The following is a 19,777-nucleotide window of genomic DNA, read 5'->3' as shown; positions in this document are numbered from 1 at the left end:
TGGGTGGGTCTGATGATGTCGTCACCAGATACATCTCAACAAGGAACCAGTTAGGCGTTTTCATTGTGCAAGATAAATAAATAAGCAATGAAGTTATTAAGTTAATTTTATAAAGAAGAAGCAAATTTATTTTCTTGGATGTGTGTGGATTTTTGTTTACATGTTGTATTTATTTTGTGCTGTCCGAAATCTGTGGCTAAAAACAGCTCTCATCTTAAGTTAAAAGTCTTTTATGATGCATTTGTTTTTAAATTTACAGAAATTTTGCAAGAATATTAGAATAAGAATATTTACATTTTACATGAAAACTTCAAACAGCAATTTCTTAGAAATGTATTGAATAAGTAACATGTTTATATTTTCTGAGAAATAGGATTCCAGGTATACTTTGTGTGCTTCTGTGTGTGTGTGTGTGTGTGTGTGTGTGTGTGTGTGTGTGTGTGTGTGTGTGTGTGTGTGTGTGTGTGTGTAAGAGTTGGCCTTGACCGGAGTCCATGGACAGTGTTGCCTGACTGCATCCTGATAATGCATCTGGATTGATAAATAGATTCAAGGTCACTTCTGTGTCTGTTTGTGTGCATAATGAAAATTTCTTTTGACGTTGCATGGCATGTGCTTTCTGTTGAGACTTGCAGTTGAGCAAGAAGTGATAAAATCTGGTTCATCAAGACAGACAACTAAAAGAATAGCAAATAAAACTGAAGTACATGCATTGTCGCACAGTGTGCCACCGAACATGTAAGAGTGATGAATCAGTAATCTATTTGGAAATACTAACAAGTCTCAACAAAGATTTGCTAGAAAAAAATAAAACAACATAGTAAAGCAACATACCTGAAACTGCAGCCTGATGAGTTAGTAACAACCATGTCTTAATGTACAAGCCCCCAAAACTATTATTGTTCAACTCAGGTACCAAAAAGTTGGAATGACATGCAAAATAAAAACAAAAATCAGGGATTTCCAAATTTCATAAATCCATATTTAATTCATGATATAACACATGTTTATATAGAAATGTTAGGAACTAACTTTGTAGTTGTGCACATTCATTCCTGTCTGATCCCTCCCAGATTCAGTAAGCTTAAGTGATCAAAGTACCTTCATCTCATAATACAATAAATACTGCAAGGATAAATACATGGATGTGTGTTTTGTCTTTCTTGTGCACCTGTGGGTGCAAAAAGGTTGAAAAGCACAAAGCCAGATGATCTGTTAGCTATGATCTCTCTTTCAATAAAGTGTTTGTCTCAGTTCAAGGTCTTCAGCGCATGTTAATGACGGTTTTTATTTGTTTTTCTTTTCTTTTTATAAAATTTTCATCACAAGATTTTACCCCCACTTATCATTTTTACCAAAAGAGATCAAAAGAATGGAAAAGAAGAAAGTACTAAGTTTAAAGGCCAAAACACTGGTGCACAACAAACACCCAGAGAAAACTTCCTTGAGTTTCTTAAGAGTCGTCTGGGCAGCCTGGAAACCCTAGCAAAGCTGGGCAGTTGCAGAATGGCAGATAACTATGCAAAAGGAGTAGCATAACAGTGATTCTGAAGGCTGTGTCAGTGACTGGCATGAGGTCCAGCTGCAAACTGCATCGTTGACAAGACAGCGCAGATAAGGGTCGCAGGATACACTATAGTGATAAAAACAACCTGACAGAGACGCTCAGTCACAGCCAGACTTAAGTACACAGCCTTTGATGAACAGATCGCTTGAACATATGTGGCAGCAAGCTCATAGACTCGGCTCCACCTAGGGGCGGAAAAAAGGTGGATCCACTGTTCACACCACCTACAACTGAAGAGAGAAAAACAAAGACAGGTGTGTTCCAGAAGCACCGCCTGTCTTCTTTCCTTGACCTTGATGACATTAAAGTTAAGGAAAAGAAGTCAGGGGAACTGATAAGGACTTGGGAAAAGAGAGGAGCCCTTCTACAATTGGAACTGCTGTACACTCATCTCTGTTTAACAATGTGAAGACTGAACAGACTGTGAAAAGCAAAGGCTGGCATTTTAAATAAGGAAGTTTTAATGCATGTCTGCAGCAGCCAAAAACCTTCCAGTGAAAAAGCTTTTGAATTTACAAAAGAAGCTGAGTGTCAGTTTTGTGACTGTAAGTTGTGAATACACTGCAAAAGTTCAAACTCTTGCCAAGTATATCTGTCTAATTTCTAATCAATAATATCTCATCACACTTAAAATGAGACACAATCAGCTACAGAGTAACATTTCAGTGAGATTAAGGAAAGTGGATCTGGAGAATTTTCCCTTCTTCCATTGGCAGATTTTTTCCACTTAATAGAAGATATAGTTGCTTCAAATAGTGAAAAAAAATCTGCTAATGGAACAAGGGAAAATTCTCCAGACTGCGTGGAAAGTGGCAGCAGCACGGCCGGTGATGATGTGGTGTGGTGGATGAATGTGGACGTGCAGGCCGAGCAGCACACAGACGTATCTGAAGGCTCTTGGGAGGCTTGGCCGGTGACAAGAGCACAAGGCCAGATCAGACAGGACCAGGCGAGGCAGGATCAGACGGTGGCGTGGCGGCCGCAGGCAGTTGATCCGGTGATTGAGCTGTAGGTGGAGCTGACAGCTGGACAGACTCTCCAGAGCTGCGAGCGGAAACAGACGGCGGCGTGGAAGCCAAGGAGTGTTGGACCGCTTCACTGGAGCCCCCAGCAGAAACAGACAATGGCGTGGGAGGCGTGGAGTGCTGGAGCGGCTCCCACTCAGGTGGCTGAGCAAATCACTGAGCAGATGATTGAGCTGGTAACTGAGCTAATGACTCAGCTAGTGACAGAAGTAGGGGTTGAAGTGGTGGTTGAGCTGATTCTCCAGAACCTCCAGAACAGGAGACAGGAACAGGTGCTGCTGCCAGATACTAGCTGCTCACACACAAAGAGTAGGTATGGGTGCAGAGGTAGACTGTGTCCTGGTTGGCCTCACCCTGGGAACCCGCAATGGTTTTGGGGGCAGACCGGACACCAGTCATTCCCACCTGATGAGTAGGTACGGGTCCAGGAGTGAGCTGGCTCCCAGCCGCCTGCATCCTGCGAGTCAGTACGAGCACTGGCAATGTCTAGTCTGCTGTCCCCACCTGAGGAGCAGGCTGCCTCAGCCAGCCTGGGAACAGAGGAGCAGGCTCAGAAAAAACAGACTTACCAAATATCAGTGTGAAACTTTTCCCCCCACGGCTAACAGTCTTTGAAAAAACAGTCTTAACAGTGTCTGAGGTTACAACTCAAGCCTCAGAAGGAGCAGTGCACAAACGCTTTCTTAAATCCAGTGAATCAGCTTCCTCAGAATAAACTGCCTTGGGTTTGGCAGTGTTTGAAGAGTGATTTTATCCAGCTCGGGGTGTTCTGCATCCTCACTAATGCAGATAAATCCTCCCCCTTTCAATTACAACGTGGAGTCAGACAGGGGGACCCCCTCTCACCTCTTCTTTTTGATATAGCTCTGGAGCCCCTTGCTATTACCATAAGAAACCCCCCAGGCATACAGGGAGTCAAATTTGGGAATGCTGAAAGTCTTGTTAATATGTATGCGGATGATTTATGGATCTGTCTTTCCGAACCAGGAATTTCACTTCCTAATCTTTTAAATTGCATTAAACACTTTGGTAAATTATCAGGATATATGATTAATTGGGACAAATCTGAAATCATGCCAATGACAGATAATTTATGCCCAAAGTTTCTCAGCTCACTCCCATTTAAATTAGTGACTACATCCTTTACCTATCTTGGCCTTAAGATTCCTAAAAATTCAAAACTTCTTTATAAATTGAACATCTTGGAAATCCTGGATAAGCTCAAAGAGGATATTAGAAAATGGAAACTGCTCCCTTTGTCTTTGATTGGTCGAATAAATGCAGTTAGAATGGTGTCTCTGCCACGATTTCTATGTTTTTCAAAACCTCCCTCTTTACTTGCCACCTAAGTTTTTTAAGCAGCCTGATTCATTGATTCTCTCATTTATCTGTGCAGGAAAACCCCTCGGATATCCAAAGCTCATCTTCAAAAAAGTACTTCTTGTGGGGCGTTGGGTCTCCCTGTGTTTACACACTATTACTGGGCTGCAAACTCAAGAGCTCTATTACACTGGCAGTGGGGTCCGCCCATCAACCACCGATATGATAATCTCCCGCTCTGGCTTCAGGTAGAGTCAGCAACAGTATCTGAAACCTCATTACCTGCCTTATTGTTTTCTAACACCAGTTCCTCTAATAAATGGATCAGGTGTAATTTTGTTGTTAAACACTCTCTAAAGATATTAAGTCAAATCAGGAAATCTCTTAAATTACCTGATCTCTCAGTAAGAATGCCAATAACACATAGCCATTTGTTTAAACCAGGAAAAATGGACAGGGTGTTTTTAGAGTGGGGGGAAGGGGGTTGAAACATATTGAGGACTTATATATAGATGACAAATTTGACTTTCCACTGAAACCACTAAATCATACTTACCTCGAAGCAATTCTGAAAGCAAACTCTATCTGATATCGCAGTTTGTTAAAGCCTGACTGAGCAATTCTAAAGAAAAACTAAGCGCACACAGGTAACTACTCTAGTGAAAAAAGGCCACTCTGCACACAAGACAGTGTCTGTTCTGTGACTCCTGCTTGCCTCTACAATGTAGGACTGGGTTTTGTTTTGCCTGTACTTTTATAACTGTAGATAGATTTCACTATACAGTGGGGCAAAAAAGTATTTAGTCAGCCACCGATTGTGCAAGTTCCCCCACCTAAAATGATGACAGAGGTCAGTAATTTGCACCAGAGGTACACTTCAACTGTGAGAGACAGAATGTGAAAAAAAAATCCATGAATCCACATGGTAGGATTTGTAAAGAATTTATTCGTAAATCAGGGTGGAAAATAAGTATTTGGTCAATAACAAAAATACAACTCAATACTTTGTAACATAACCTTTGTTGGCAATAACAGAGGTCAAACGTTTACTATAGGTCTTTACCAGGTTTGCACACACAGTAGCTGGTATTTTGGCCCATTCCTCCATGCAGATCTTCTCGAGAGCAGTGATGTTTTGGGGCTGTCGCCGAGCAACACGGACTTTCAACTCCCGCCACAGATTTTCTATGGGGTTGAGGTCTGGAGACTGGCTAGGCCACTCCAGGACTTTCAAATGCTTCTTACGGAGCCACTCCTTTGTTGCCCGGGCGGTGTGTTTTGGATCATTGTCATGTTGGAAGACCCAGCCTCGCTTCATCTTCAAAGTTCTCACTGATGGAAGGAGGTCTTGGCTCAAAATCTCACGATACATGGCCCCATTCATTCTGTCCTTAACACGGATCAGTCGTCCTGTCCCCTTGGCAGAAAAACAGCCCCATAGCATGATGTTTCCACCCCCATGCTTCACAGTAGGTATGGTGTTCTTGGGATGCAACTCAGTATTCTTCTTCCTCCAAACACGACGAGTTGAGTTTATACCAAAAAGTTCTACTTTGGTTTCATCTGACCACATGACATTCTCCCAATCCTCTGCTGTATCATCCATGTGCTCTCTGGCAAACTTCAGACGGGCCTGGACATGCACTGGCTTCAGCAGCGGAACACGTCTGGCACTGCGGGATTTGATTCCCTGCCGTTGTAGTGTGTTACTGATGGTGACCTTTGTTACTTTGGTCCCAGCTCTCTGCAGGTCATTCACCAGGTCCCCCCGTGTGGTTCTGGGATCTTTGCTCACCGTTCTCAAGATCATTTTGACCCCACGGGATGAGATCCTGCGTGGAGCCCCAGATCGAGGGAGATTATCAGTGGTCTTGTATGTCTTCCATTTTCTGATGATTGCTCCCACAGTTGATTTTTTCACACCAAGCTGCTTGCCTATTGTAGATTCACTCTTCCCAGTCTGGTGCAGGTCTACAATACTTTTCCTGGTGTCCTTCGAAAGCTCTTTGGTCTTGGCCATGGCGGAGTTTGGAGTCTGACTGTTCGAGGCTGTGGACAGGTGTCTTTTATACAGATGATGAGTTCAAACAGGTGCCATTCATACAGGTAACGAGTGGGGGACAGAAAAGCTTCTTACAGAAGACGTTACAGGTCTGTGAGAGCCAGAGATTTTCCTTGTTTGAGGTGACCAAATACTTATTTTCCACCCTAATTTACGAATAAATTCTTTACAAATCCTACCATGTGGATTCATGGATTTTTACTTTTTTGCCCCACTGTATCTGTGAGGTTTTTGAATAGCAAAGTGGCCCGAGCCAAATTTCCCCATTTTGCATTGGTTACTAATAAGGAACGTGTGGTCTACTGCCATCCTAAGACTGAGCTGAAGGGAGGAATAAATCATTACCTTCTTATTATAGGGTCGAGATACAACCCATGAGAAAATGAAATCTGAATGTGCTCACTTTTGAATAAGTTGCTGGAAGCTCTGCAAGCTTACGGAGGAAGCTGCGAAAGATGAAATGCTGTCGTTTTCGCATGTCTGGAGATTTTTACTATAGATGAAAGTAAATGACCAGACTGGGAATTTAAGTTTGGTAACGTGGCCTGGCCGGCTGAAGCAAGTATTGAACTGAACTGAAACATATTTGATTGAGAGATGTTGACAGGAGAAAAAATTCCAACCAAAATTAAGAGGATGATTACGTAGTGGTAGATAGCTGACTAATCATTGCCACATGCTCTGGGTAAACTGATTGGAATTCCAGAAGAGCCAGGATTGCATACTATCAGCAAAAGACGACTTAAATTGGACTTCACCTTGCATATTCTTCAAGCCTGGTTCTGCCGGAGGTTTCTTCCTGTTAAAACGGAGTTTTTCCTTCCCACTGTCGCCAAAGTGCTGCTCATAGGGGGTCATATGATTGTTGGGTTTTTCTCTGTATCTATGAAGCACCTTGAGGCGACTTATGCTGTGATTTGGCGCTATATAAATAAAATTGAATTGAATTGAATTGAATTGAATTGAATTCTTGCATGCAAAATGAAGAGAAATGGAAGCCTGGGGAGAGAGAGATTTCCGTGCTGTTATGTTCATTAAAACTAGGAGACAGAAAGTTAAGGCTCCTGTAAAACATGGTGCTGATTGGCATTGCTGAGAGAATTTGCAGAGAGGAGCATGTTTTTAGCCAGATGTAATGCAATGATGATGCTGCGTACAATTAAAATGATTGAAAAAGCAACTAATAGCACAAAAGTGACAAAGACAAGGACACACATGCACGGCGGCGTCTACAAATGAGAATAGAAGATGTGTAATGAGATTTAAAGCATGTGGCGTGAATGCTGACTGAAGATTGGACTTATTGAACTCACGCACGAGTGTAATAATACTGAGAAGGAGAGCTGCAGCAAAGCACCGGAGAAAAACTGTAACAGTTACCCATCTGTAATTATCCTCATGGTCACAGAGGTGGATTGCATTGTTGTACAGTCCGGGTTTCTTTCATGAGGTTTGGGAGGGAAGAGCAATGTGGTTTCAGCGTGTTCACTTTCTTGCATTGTAGAGGCTTGTCTGCTAGATTATGAGTGCTGCCAAAACCTAGCTGATCTACATATCAGGACTGTGTTTTAGTGCCTTCTGTGCTGATAAGCTTTTATAGTTTAACCCTTTAAGACCTACCATAGAACCAAGTTCGCCAGAGCTTATATTATATTTTTACATGCTGTGGAGCCATTTTTGGGAGCATTTCAAGTTGCTATACATCAATACAACCATTATAGCCCAAACTTTAATAATATGTCTGCATTAGGTGCATAGTAATTACATAAATTGCAAAAAAGTGCAATAAACTACAAAAAAATTGAAAATGTTTTTGTTTTTTTAACATATATTTCTAGTTAGAGAAATTTAAGAGGCTTATCCCTCAAAACTGTAAATACAAAAAAGTTACACAAACTAGTTTCCCACCACAGGAAATTTATTTTGAGTGTCTTCATAGTTTTATTTTTGAAATACACTAATTTTTATATACTGCAGGAAAAACGAAAATAAATATTATAGTGCAAATTTGCAAAATAACAGCATATGCATCAAAATAAACTATTTCCAGCAGTGCAATATGAGTCCTAAGCATCCCAGAAACGACACAGAAAGTCATAAAGTCAAACATAACTTTTTAAAACACATAACAAGTAAAACACAAGCTCATAAGGCCCCGATCGTAAAAAACTACATTTCCGCAAAATGACGTCACTTCCGGTTTCGGGCAGGTCATGCGGTCATGTGATAGTTCGCGCTGATGGACGTAGGAAGTGTTACAAACAGCTGATGGATCGGCGAAGCGTGTTTCTGGAATATCATGTTTTTGTTGCTGCAAGTGATTTTTATGCAGTTTTTGCAAAGCTATATGTGGAAGGAAACTGTGACCGAGGACAAGCTGATGGCATAAGATGTAAGTACAACTTCTCCAGTTTCATATGCAAAAAAAATTTTTGCGCTAGCTTACTTGGTTGCAGAGCTACCGGGATTTAAAAATAGTTACGCAAAACAGAGCGTGCCCGCTCCGATCGGCTGTAAAGGGTTAACCACCTAATCAGCAGCACCACTCTGCTTATCAGTGATAAGCTCCAGTTCTACTCAAGAAGTGAAGTGTCTCCAGATTATCAGCTGCACTACTGACCTTGAACATTAGTGGCAGACACACAGTATCCTTGCCAAACTGCTGCTTACTGCATGAAGAGATTAGAAACTGTGCTTTGAGTACTCTATTAGTTTAGAAAAGGCCTATACAAATACCAGTTCATGCTGTTTATGCAGCTCTGTCTGTACATGCTTTGATCAAAAATTACTGTCACCCCTAGGTGGTGAATGTCTTCCTCACCCTCAGGTCCTCTAACAGAGACATGGGAGTTTGATGGTTCTGCTCAGCATCTCAGCTGTGCCCATGTGGTCTCCACTCAGGTCCACTAACTGCTTGGCGTCGATGTTATGTTAAACTGCTTTGTTCCAAATGTTTTTTACACTATCGTGGCCTAGTGGCCAGAGCCTTTATTTGCCAGTTTAGAGCCCCAGTTATAGATATGTTTTCACCAAGGCTGCTTTCTGTCACTGACTTAATTTATATTTTTTTACAGACAGAATTCCACACATGCAAAGAAATCAAACCATGTCCACAAATTAAATTATGTTCAATATTAAGAAATGACACAGGGAAAAGGTTTTTAACACATGAAGAAAGGGAAGTGCAAAAAGGCACCAAAGTTCTAGTAAGCACTGTTGGGGCCATAATCCAGAAGAGGAAAGAACATCATGTCACCATAAAGTGTCCATGACCAGGTGCTCCCCACAAGATTTCAGGCAGAGGAGTAACGAGGTGAAAAGGAGTGAAGAGAATTATCAGGGAACCACTGGTGGAGAGCTGCAGAAAGACCTGAAACTAGCCGGTACAATTGCTTTAAACTGCAATGTAACTGCCATGTCCTGTATGCACACTCACCATGCAAGACTCCATTGCTGAATAAAGAGCATGTTGAAGAAATTTGCTGAACAACATTCAAACAAACCTGTGACTTACTGGGAGAGTATAGTCTGGTTAGATGAGACCAAAACTGAACTGAACAGAGTTCATAGGAGGAGCCCACAGAAATGCTTTTTCTGGGGGCGGGGCTATGCCTCTCTACACCCTCTAGCAGACCATCACATGGGGAAACCTTTTGAATACAAGCGCGCTGATCCACACAGGTGTGCACACAGGTGTTCACTGTTCATAGACATAAACTACACCTTTCTTGGCTGCTATTTCCAAGCACATTGTGCGCTGTCGGTCCTGCTTGCTGCACAACAACATTCAATATTTAGTATTTACTGCTGTTTACACTTAGCTAGAATAACATGATGCTGTTGTGTTTAGTATGTTGCTCTGTTTTTTGCTTGTTTTCTCTTTTTTCTCTCAACAGGTGATCCAGGAGATTTTTTTCTCCTCTCTCTTTTTAAGTTTCCTTTCTCACTGTCCCTCTCCCCTTTCTTTTCCTTCCTCTTTCTTTCTCCCTTTCCTGTCCCTCACTCATGTCTGTCCCGTCTGTAACAACTGAAAATAAAATAAAATAAATAATAAAAACAAAGGTCGATCAAATGGACCAATACGGCAAAGCTGTGATGATCCACTTGGTAAAGTAAATCCATTGGGTCTCCTTGTTGGTCTTCAGACAACAGATCTGGCTAAAGAACCAAATGGGACAGGCAAACAAAAGAAAAAAAGAAATGCTTTGTGTGGGAGAATGGGGCATGCGACTCTTTCAACATACAGGAGGCGTCTTGAAGCTGTCATCACCAACACAGGCTTCTGTATATTAAATAAATGTCATTTATATTTATAAAGAAACGTAAAGAAAAATGGTCTTACATGGACATAAAAGTGTGGAATACACCACTTTTGAATTAGTTATTGAATTTTGTGCATAACAATGTGACACTCTCAGCAAGTTAACACATTTTTGCATTAAACACATTAATTAATTAATGCCAAACGTTATTTTATCGCTCATAATATAATAAAGACTTCCTAGAGTTTATCTGGAGGTTCAAGGTCATGCAAACAGAATAGTCAATTAAAGGGAAGTGTTTGCTTATGGCATCTTAGTGACTATCATTTGTTTTCTCTTGACCTTTTTATCTCTCTCTCTTTATTACCTTTTCTCTCAGCTGGCTTTTCTTTAAATACCTTAAAGTTATTTTCTGGTTAAGGTCATATCAACCTGCTAATTACTGCCAACAGAAGCAAATGAAACCTGGATAAGTCATCTCAGATAATACCCGAATAAGACCAGTGCTTGTATAGAATAGAATAGAATAGAATAGCCTTTATTGTCATTGTACAGAGTACAACGAAATTGGAGTGCCACTCCCTTGGTGCAAGTTTCAATAATAAATATAAATGTAAAATATGAAAAGTATAAAAAGTACAAAAAAACAATCGTAAGTACTCAAACAATAGTATGTACAATATATACAGGATAGCAGCATTAATATGATGACAGTATGAATAGCAGCATAATATAATGACAGTGACGGTATGGAATAGGTTCAGTTGTTTTTGTGCTTATTTACTACGGTGATAGCTCTGGGAAAGAAACTATCCCTGAATCTGTTTGTCCTGGTTTTATGTGACCTGTACCGTCGGCCTGACGGTAATAGTTCAAACAGTTGGTTGCTGGGGTGAGAGTGGTCCTTGATGATATTGCCAGCTCTGCTGAGGTACCGAGAGTTTGCAGTGACCTCCAGGCTGGGCAGAGAGCAGCCAGTGATCTTCTGGGCTGTGTTGATGACCCTCTGCAGTACTTTCCTGTCTGCAGCTGAGCACCCTGCATACCATGTTGTTATGCCGTACGTTAGGATGCTCTCTATGGTGGCTCTGTAAAATGTCACCAGCAGCCTCTCCTCCAGGTTGTTCCTCCTGAGCACTCTCAGAAAGTGGAGACGCTGCTGGGCCTTTTTTACCACCGCCGTAGTATTTGCAGTCCAGGAGAGATCATCAGAGATCTGCACGCCCAGAAACCTCATGGAGTGTACCCTCTCCACACAGCTCCCGTGAATGTAAAGTGGGGCCGGGTCTGCTCTGCCCTTCCTGAAGTCCAAGATAAGTTCTTTAGTTTTCGTGGTGTTCAGTTGGAGGTTGTTAACTGAACACCACTCAGTCAGTCTGTTGACCTCATCTCTGTAGTCCGACTCATCCCCCCTTGAGATGAGTCCAACCACTGTGGTGTCATCCGCGAACTTTATGATGGTGTTTGAGAGATGGGTAGGGGAGCAGTCGGATGTGTAGAGCGTAAACAGGAGGGGACTCAAAACACATCCTTGTGGAGACCCGGTGCTGAGTGTGATGGTGCTGGACCGGTGGGGGCCGAGTCTGACAGACTGTGGTCTATTTGTCAGGAAGTCCTTGATCCAGAGGCAGATGGGGGTGGAGAGTCCCAGGTGAGACAGTTTCTGGACCAGGATCTCCGGGATGATATGATTGAATGCTGAGCTGAAGTCCAGAAAGAGCATTCTCACATAGCTTCCTCGGTGCTCCAGGTGACTCAGCGCAGTGTGGAGCGCTATGGTGATAGCGTCCTCGGTGGATCGATTTGTCCTGTAGGCAAATTGGTGGGGGTCCAGAGTGGGAGGCAGACCGGCCCTGATGTGCTGACAGACCAGTCTCTCAAAGCACTTCATCACTACAGGCGTAAGTGCAACAGGCCTGTAGTCGTTTGGGCTGACCACAGCTGTCTTCTTGGCGATGGGGATGATGGTGGAGGTTTTGAGGCAGGGCGGGACGGTGTTTGATGACAAGGAAAGGTTGAAGATTTTAGTGAAGACTCCAGTCAGTTCGTCAGCACATGCTCTGAGAACCTTTCCATGTATTCCATCAGGACCTGCCGCCTTCCTGGGATTCACTGACCTTAGAACACACCTCACTTGGTGCTCCCTAAGTGTTAGTGTGCCAGTGCTGGGGGCGGGTGGAGGTGGTGTGGCAGCTGAGGGCCTGGTCGTCTCAAAGCGGGCGAAGAAACGGTTTAGATCCTCAGCCAGTGAGGCATCAGTCCTAGATGTTGCCTGGTTATTGCTTCTGTAGTTGGTAATGTGATTGATCCCCTGCCACATTTTTCTGGGGTCGTTGTCAGCAAAGTGATCTTCAATCCTCCTCCAATCAATGCGTATCTATTTTATAACCTAATAAAACAACGTGACTTGGGAACACATAACTCTAACAGTTTATCAATTCTAGGTATTCGCTCACCAATCCAAATCACCAGATTTGGGTGTTCCAGTCACTTCCATGGTTTCCAGGGCATTTAGAAGGCTCATCATTCTTATATTGTCATACATACATTCTTCTTTCAAATACATTCATAGTCACTCATACACACACACTTACACACGCGTTGTTATCCTTTGCCCCTTACATAGATGTATTCTGACAGTTTGACAGCTCCCCCTTAAGCAGGAAGTCAATCTGAAATCAGGAAGCATCGTATATTTGACTATATATTTAACTAGTGTGTTAGCGCAGTTAGCTTGTTAACGTGTTGGCCGTCTAGCCCCACGCACGGGGCGATCCGCGGTAACTCGTTAACGGAGATTTGCCGTGTTGTGGCGTTAACGACATTTCAGATTAACGCTGACAGCACTAGTGGGAACACAACGAATATGACTGCACATTTACTCCAACATCATCCTCGTGCAAAGACAAGTGGAAGCAGACAAAAACAACAAGCATGCTACTAACTTTACCCGAGTCATTTAGACAGCCGTTAGCACAGGATTCTCCTTATGGGGACCTGATATGTTTAATATGCTGCTGAGAATATAGCCCAGAAGAAGCGTATAGTACAGCTTTTATTTTGAAAGAGACATTTCTCTGTAATAAACTCTCTTTTCCAAAGATGAGTGATTTCTCCATCAGATTTGTTTTTTATTACTTTGTTGTTTCAGCAACATTAAACTTAAAAACTGTACTTTTGAGTTAAAAATATATATTCAGATTACCTGTTTTACCTGCCTGCACTTCCTGCCGTCACCTCTGGACGTGGAACAACCTGGAACTCTGGATCATAGCCATACGGACACTACGCTTCAGAGTCTCATATTTCTTTTGTAAATAAAAATATTCTTTTTGGAAAATCACTCAGCCTCTGTCTGCCCTTTGACTCCAGCAGGTTATTCTGGCCACTCACCCTGGACAAGAACTAAAGAAGCAGCCATTATGAGCAGAGCTAAATTGAGTGGTGTATTAAGTAACTTTGGTATTGATGAATACAGAACACCGTCAGTTGGCAACAATAATGTTATTCCATCAGTTAACATTTCCCTCAGTGTTCACAGTGAGGTTACACTTCACGTGAATGCCAGTCACAGAGTTAATATGCAAACTTGTTAATTTTTTCTTTGGAGAAAATCCTAAAATATACATATTACTTTAATAAAAGAGACACATAAATAGAAAACATCCATATAAAACACTTAATTCACTGTAGCTGTGCAAATTAAAGAGAAGAGAGTGTAGTCCAGCGTTATTACAAATTGTGTCACAGTTTAAAACTCAAAGTTTGAGTTATCTTTCATTTGATGCATGTTGTCCGTTTGGATATAATATTAAGACATTTATCAGTGTAATTATGTGCGCTCAAACCTTTGTGTTTACATTTTACAACTGGACTTAATTTTAAAATACAGTGATGAATGAAACAAAGAACACATTTATTTGACTGTTTTTGTAGAAATGTAGAAAATGGCCCCTGGTCCCCTTACCCCTGATGTGGTGTTTTTGAACAAGACAAAAACTGACACCATTAATGTTAATACAGGTGTATTAAATACATCAAGTGTAATTTTGTATCAAATAAAATACAAGATGCATATAAACAATATTAAAGCAGAAAACCAGAGAATACAAGCATCAAACAAACTACAAAAGAAAAAAAAACATAATGCACATGTATTGATTCACTGAAAAAATGCTTCTGTTATTCTTCTTTTATATTTTTAAATCAAATGTACTCACTAAAAAAAGACTTCCAAATCCATTTTATTTATATATCACATTTAAAAACAGAAAGTTTGCCCAAAGTGCTGTACAGAAACAAAGGAGTAGCACAGAAGATGAAAACACTGACACATAAACACACAATAATACATATAATAAACATATCAACTCACTCCAGTTTGCTTACCGTGCACGCAGAGGCATCGATGATGCAACAATCTTCCTCTTGGACTCCATCCACAAACATCTGGAGCTCCCTGACTCCTCCACCAGACTCCTGTTTGCTGGTTTCTCAGCAGCGTTCAACACTCTGCAGCCTCACATCCTGCCCACTAAACTTTCCTCCAGATTTCACCTGGACGATCAGCTAATCCTGTGGATATTGGACTTTTTGACCAACAGGACGGGTCAACAACTCTCTTTCCGGTCTCAGCTCCACTGGCTCCCCCCAGGGCTGTGTGCTCTCCCCCCTGCTCTTCATCCTCTACACTGATGACTGCAGATCCACACAGATCTGTCACCTGGTGAAATATGCTGACGACACAGTTCTCCTGTCACTGCTGTCAGGCCCTCACAGCACCACGGCCGCTCTGCAGGAGTTTGTAGAGTGGTGTGACAGCTCCAAACTTGAACTGAACGTGAGCAAAGGTGGTGACCTTCTCCAGCAGGCAGAGGGATCTGGCTGCTTCAGTCACCACCACCATCCACGGGAAGCCAGTGGAGGTAGTTGAGGAGTACAAATACCTGCGAACCATCTTTGACAACCTCCTGAGATTCTCTGCCAACACTGAGGAGATTCTCAGGAGGTGCCACCAACAGCTATACCTCCTTTGGAGTCAGCACACCCATCATGATGACTTTTTACTATGCTTTCCTGGAAAGCATCATGACCTTCTCCATCACCTGCTGGTTCCACTGCCTCAGCCTTCATACAGGAACAGACTGCAGCGCACTGCATCAGTGTGCTCTACAGTCATTGGCCTGTCAACAGGCCCTCAGACAGGCAGCCAAAATCATCAACGACCCCTCTCACATTCTTCACCCCGCGTTTCAATGGCTCCCCTCTGGGCGACGCCTCCGCTGCATTTCCTGCAGGACTGAGAGGAGGAGGAGCGCCACCTTTGTCCCCAAAGCCACCCTGCTTTTTAACTCCAGCCGATGAGACCGTTTCCCACACCAGAAACAGAAACTACTCTACACTCTTTTATACTGCCGACACTTTACTCACTTTTAGTCACTTACAGTTATTTATTCACCTATTCAGTCACTTTAATTTTAAAACTGTGTATATACTGTATATTCTGTGTATTTATTATCTCACTCTTATTGCTTGTTCTTATTGTCCTTATCTTCAACGTCATGCTGCTCTGTTGTTTGTTAATTGCCCCGTGGGGATAAATAAAGTCTTCTGATTCTGATTTTCAAAAGTGATTAAACAAAGATGCCTGTCTAATATTTAAAGGCAGCGTATTCCAGAGTTTGGGAGCCATAATTGAAAAGGCTCGTTCTCTTCTACATTTTGGCCAACAGCAGCTGGTCGGCTGACCTAAGGGTCCATGAAGGCTGAAGCAACTCTGAAAGGTATGGGGGAGACCATTAAGGCATTTATAAACCAGCCTTACAATTTTTGAAATTAATTCTGTCATGAATAGGAAGCCAGTGAAGAGAGGACAGGATAGGTGTTACATGTTCATGCCTGTGGTCACCAGTGAAGAGGCGGGCAGCAGCATTTTGAACGAGCTGAAGACATGCAGGAGACCCTTGGCTGACTCCAACATAAAGTGCATTACAGTAGTCCAGCCAAGTTAAAATAAAGGCATGTATTACCTTCTCCATGTCATGTCTTGACTAAACTGGCTAGCGCTTTGCTATTTGCCTCAACTGGAAAAAGCTTTTTTGCAACACAAAACTAATATGTTTGTTTAATATAAGACTCAAGCCAACCACAATTCCCATGCGGGTTGCATTAAATATTGTTAGGTCTAAATACAATCACCTCCGTTTTACTCTCATTGAAACTCAAAATGTTCAGAGCCATCCAAACTTGTTTATCTGAAAATTGGGACCTTGCTTAGAACTACTGATGTTATTGTCATCACCTGGAGCAATGAAGAAGCAGGCATAAGAAGGTGTGTGATGGGTTCTGTTTCCCAGGGTTTTCAATTTTTTGGACTAAATCTCTGGGTCACATTTTGCCATGATGGCTGGTATAACATGAGTGAGCTAGATGTGATCAACAAATATAGTTAGGTAAAAGATCAATAATGAAGTTGCTGCAGCCCTGAACAGGTCCAGTTTTTTACACCATTGTAAATAACTTGTTGTCCCATAATCGGTCATGAATGATATCAAGTCATTCCTGTCACAACATTAGCAGCTGCATTCAGTTTAGGGTCAAGTGATTTTTATTTATCCCTTACTTATCCAGGGAAGAGCGTAACTTTGTGCTGAGCATTGGGGGGGTCGAGATTTCTGTCTAGAGCAGGGGTCGGCAACCCGCGGCTCCGGAGCCTCATGCGGCTCTTTAGTCCTTATACTGCGGCTCCGCGTGGTTTGGGAAAATAAATTACAAGTATTTAGCTGAAGTGTATTTTATTTATATTAGTTCTTTTTAAACTTGTAGTTCTAAATTGGAAGATTATTGTGATATTGAAATATAAAAATTAAATTTTATCTTATTATTTTTTCATCGCTCAAAATAAGCGTCACACTGGCGGAAGCCGGTGTACCCGCCGAAACGCCTGCATTTATCGAGACTTTCAACCCCAGGTAGGCCAGTTATGGATCTTCTGATCCACATTATGTCGGCAGCTCCACCGTGAACTATGTTAAAGACAAACACGCTCACGCCTCACAGACGACAGCTTACAGTCCTGCGTGAAGATGAAAGTACAGCCTCGACCTGCAGACGCTGTGCGCAGAGGTTCAGGAGCAGAAGTCCCGTTGTAAACATATCACGGCAGACCTGACGATGTTTGCATGAACAGGCTTTACAGCTTCTCTTTATTGACCACCTTTCACACACGGTTGCTGTGCGCACACAGCCGGCTGTAGCTTTGCAGCTCACAGCCCGACACACAACAGCAGAGAGAGCACAGACGTAAAGGCGGCGAGGTGTGACTGCGGGTGCCGCTCAGGTGCGTCCACCTCCCCTGCAGCGGCGCTGCAGACCACGCCCCGCCACACACATTAACCTGGTAAAATACATATTTAGGCAGAATTTTGCAAATATCTATTTTTCATCTTTCAGCAGCATCGAGCTTTTTTTTCCAATTACTTTTTAAAAGTCAGGTCAAGGCTCCAAAAGCTCAAAGGAGATATGAGGGCGGCTCACAATTGTTTTTTTCTGGATCATTTTAGTTCAGCTTTCCTTTTGTTATATTTCTTTAAGAGTTCAAAATGTGTTCATTACATAAATAACATGTAATTTTCTCTGCAGCACTTCATGGATTTCATAAGCAGCACACTTTAGTTGCTCTGTGGATTCTTTTAAAAAGCAGTTAAAAACTTTTCTGTTCAAACAAGCCTTTTGTTGATCTACGTATTTTATATTCTTTACATTATTTACATTTGATCCTTTACATTGTGTATAATGTCTGTTGATTGTATTGTTTATTTTAATATTTGTGTACAGCACTTTGTGACTGCCTGTCTGTGAAAAGCGCTTAATAAATAAACTTTACTTACTTTAGTTGTTCACACAAAGCATAAAGCTAAAAAAACAACATATACAGTGTTATCTTCATTTTAGATTTCAAAAAGTATTTGAGGCTCTCAGTGTTTTCTTTTGCGTGGAAACCGGGTCCAAGCGGCTCTTTGGGTGTAAAAGGTTGCAGACCCCTGGTAATTTACTTTTTGCTTGATGCAACGTGCATAAAGCTTAAAGATTAAAACTAATAAAACAAGTTTAAAAAAGAGACTTTTCATTTGATTCAGTTTTATATGAAGTATTGTGCAGACAAAAATGAATTGGGCTGAAAGATCTGTTGCTTTGTATTCAACTTGTGTATAAAGTTTTTAAAAAGTAACAAGCAACTAATTATTTTTAAAATAAGTAATTAGTAAATTAAAAGGATTACTTTCTTGGACAAGTAATTAGTAGTTAATTAATTTTTTCAAGTAACTTAACCAACACTGTCTCACAGTGAGTGTTACAGTTTGGAGGAAGACTCAAGCGCAGCACTCTGGGCTCAGATGCAGGAGTGCTATGTACAGCTGCGTGAGGGAGAAGGGGCTCCAGGGAAGTCCAGGGGAAAAGCACGCGTTCTTCAGATCATCCACACACGATCACAGGTTCTCACACCAACACTGGCCACTCGGGAATCACACGGGGGGGAAATCCAGGGAGCTCTGTGGACAGGAAGACGGGGTTAAATACAACGCACAAAGGAAACACACTTAACTTGACTTGCTGTAGCTTGGCTTCACCAACGCGTGGTAGACAACGATCCAGCGACGAACTGCAGTCACCTCCTGGCTTAAATGCTGATCATCTTAATGAGACCCAGGTGTCTCATGTCAAGAGATGTATTCTAAGACACTTCTTCAGCTGAGAATCAGAGAGGAGAAACACACAGCTTTTACTTGCAGCAAGAGCAGCCACAGAGCACCCGCACGAGAGTCAGAGCTCAGGGACTTGCGCTCTGCCACTGCCCTGGTCTTTATTTGTAGACATCAGTGGGTGTTTGTTCCTTACATTGGAATGTGGATGTTTATATGTGTGTGTGCATGTGTGGGGTCAGAGTGTGACCCCATAAAGACTTCCCTAAACCTGCTGGTCTGGAAGTCTAAACAAAAGGCACTTAGACCAAAACAGACATAGATACGTTTATCCTACCACAAAACAATAAGAGAAGGTACGACCTCTCCCACGCTCCCAGGATGTGGGTGTGAATGCCAGAGCACTCTTGTAGTGAACAGCAGCCTAAGTCATCAAAAGATCAACATGCAGTATTCTACCATATGCAAACTTATATTATTAAAAGATTATACTGACAAGTTTCTATTGACACTCATCTCCCGAGGACGTCGGCCGAGGGCGTGAACCCACAGTGAGTTCTGCCCCGGTGAGAGAGAAGAGGAGAGTGTCACGGCTGGCGGAGGGAGCCGTGTGGTGTGGAGGAAAAGGAGGACCCAAGATGCAGCGAACTGATGACAGAGTGATGTTTATTTACAAGGTGGTGGTGGTGGCAAAAACAGGCAACTCAACATGAGCAATTACAAACCTAAACTGGGAGAAACTAAAGACAAACCTGAGACCATACAAAAGGGGTGCGGGGCAGAGAGACGCAGAGACAGGAACGAAACACCATAGAATGCAGAGCTACACGGAGGAACGC

This window comes from Rhamphochromis sp. 'chilingali' (genome assembly GCF_963969265.1).
Source record: "Rhamphochromis sp. 'chilingali' genome assembly, chromosome: 16".
NCBI classification, from domain to species: Eukaryota; Metazoa; Chordata; class Actinopteri; order Cichliformes; family Cichlidae; genus Rhamphochromis; species Rhamphochromis sp. 'chilingali'.
The sequence above is the reverse complement of the archived record's forward strand: the minus strand, read 5'-3'. Positions refer to the sequence as shown.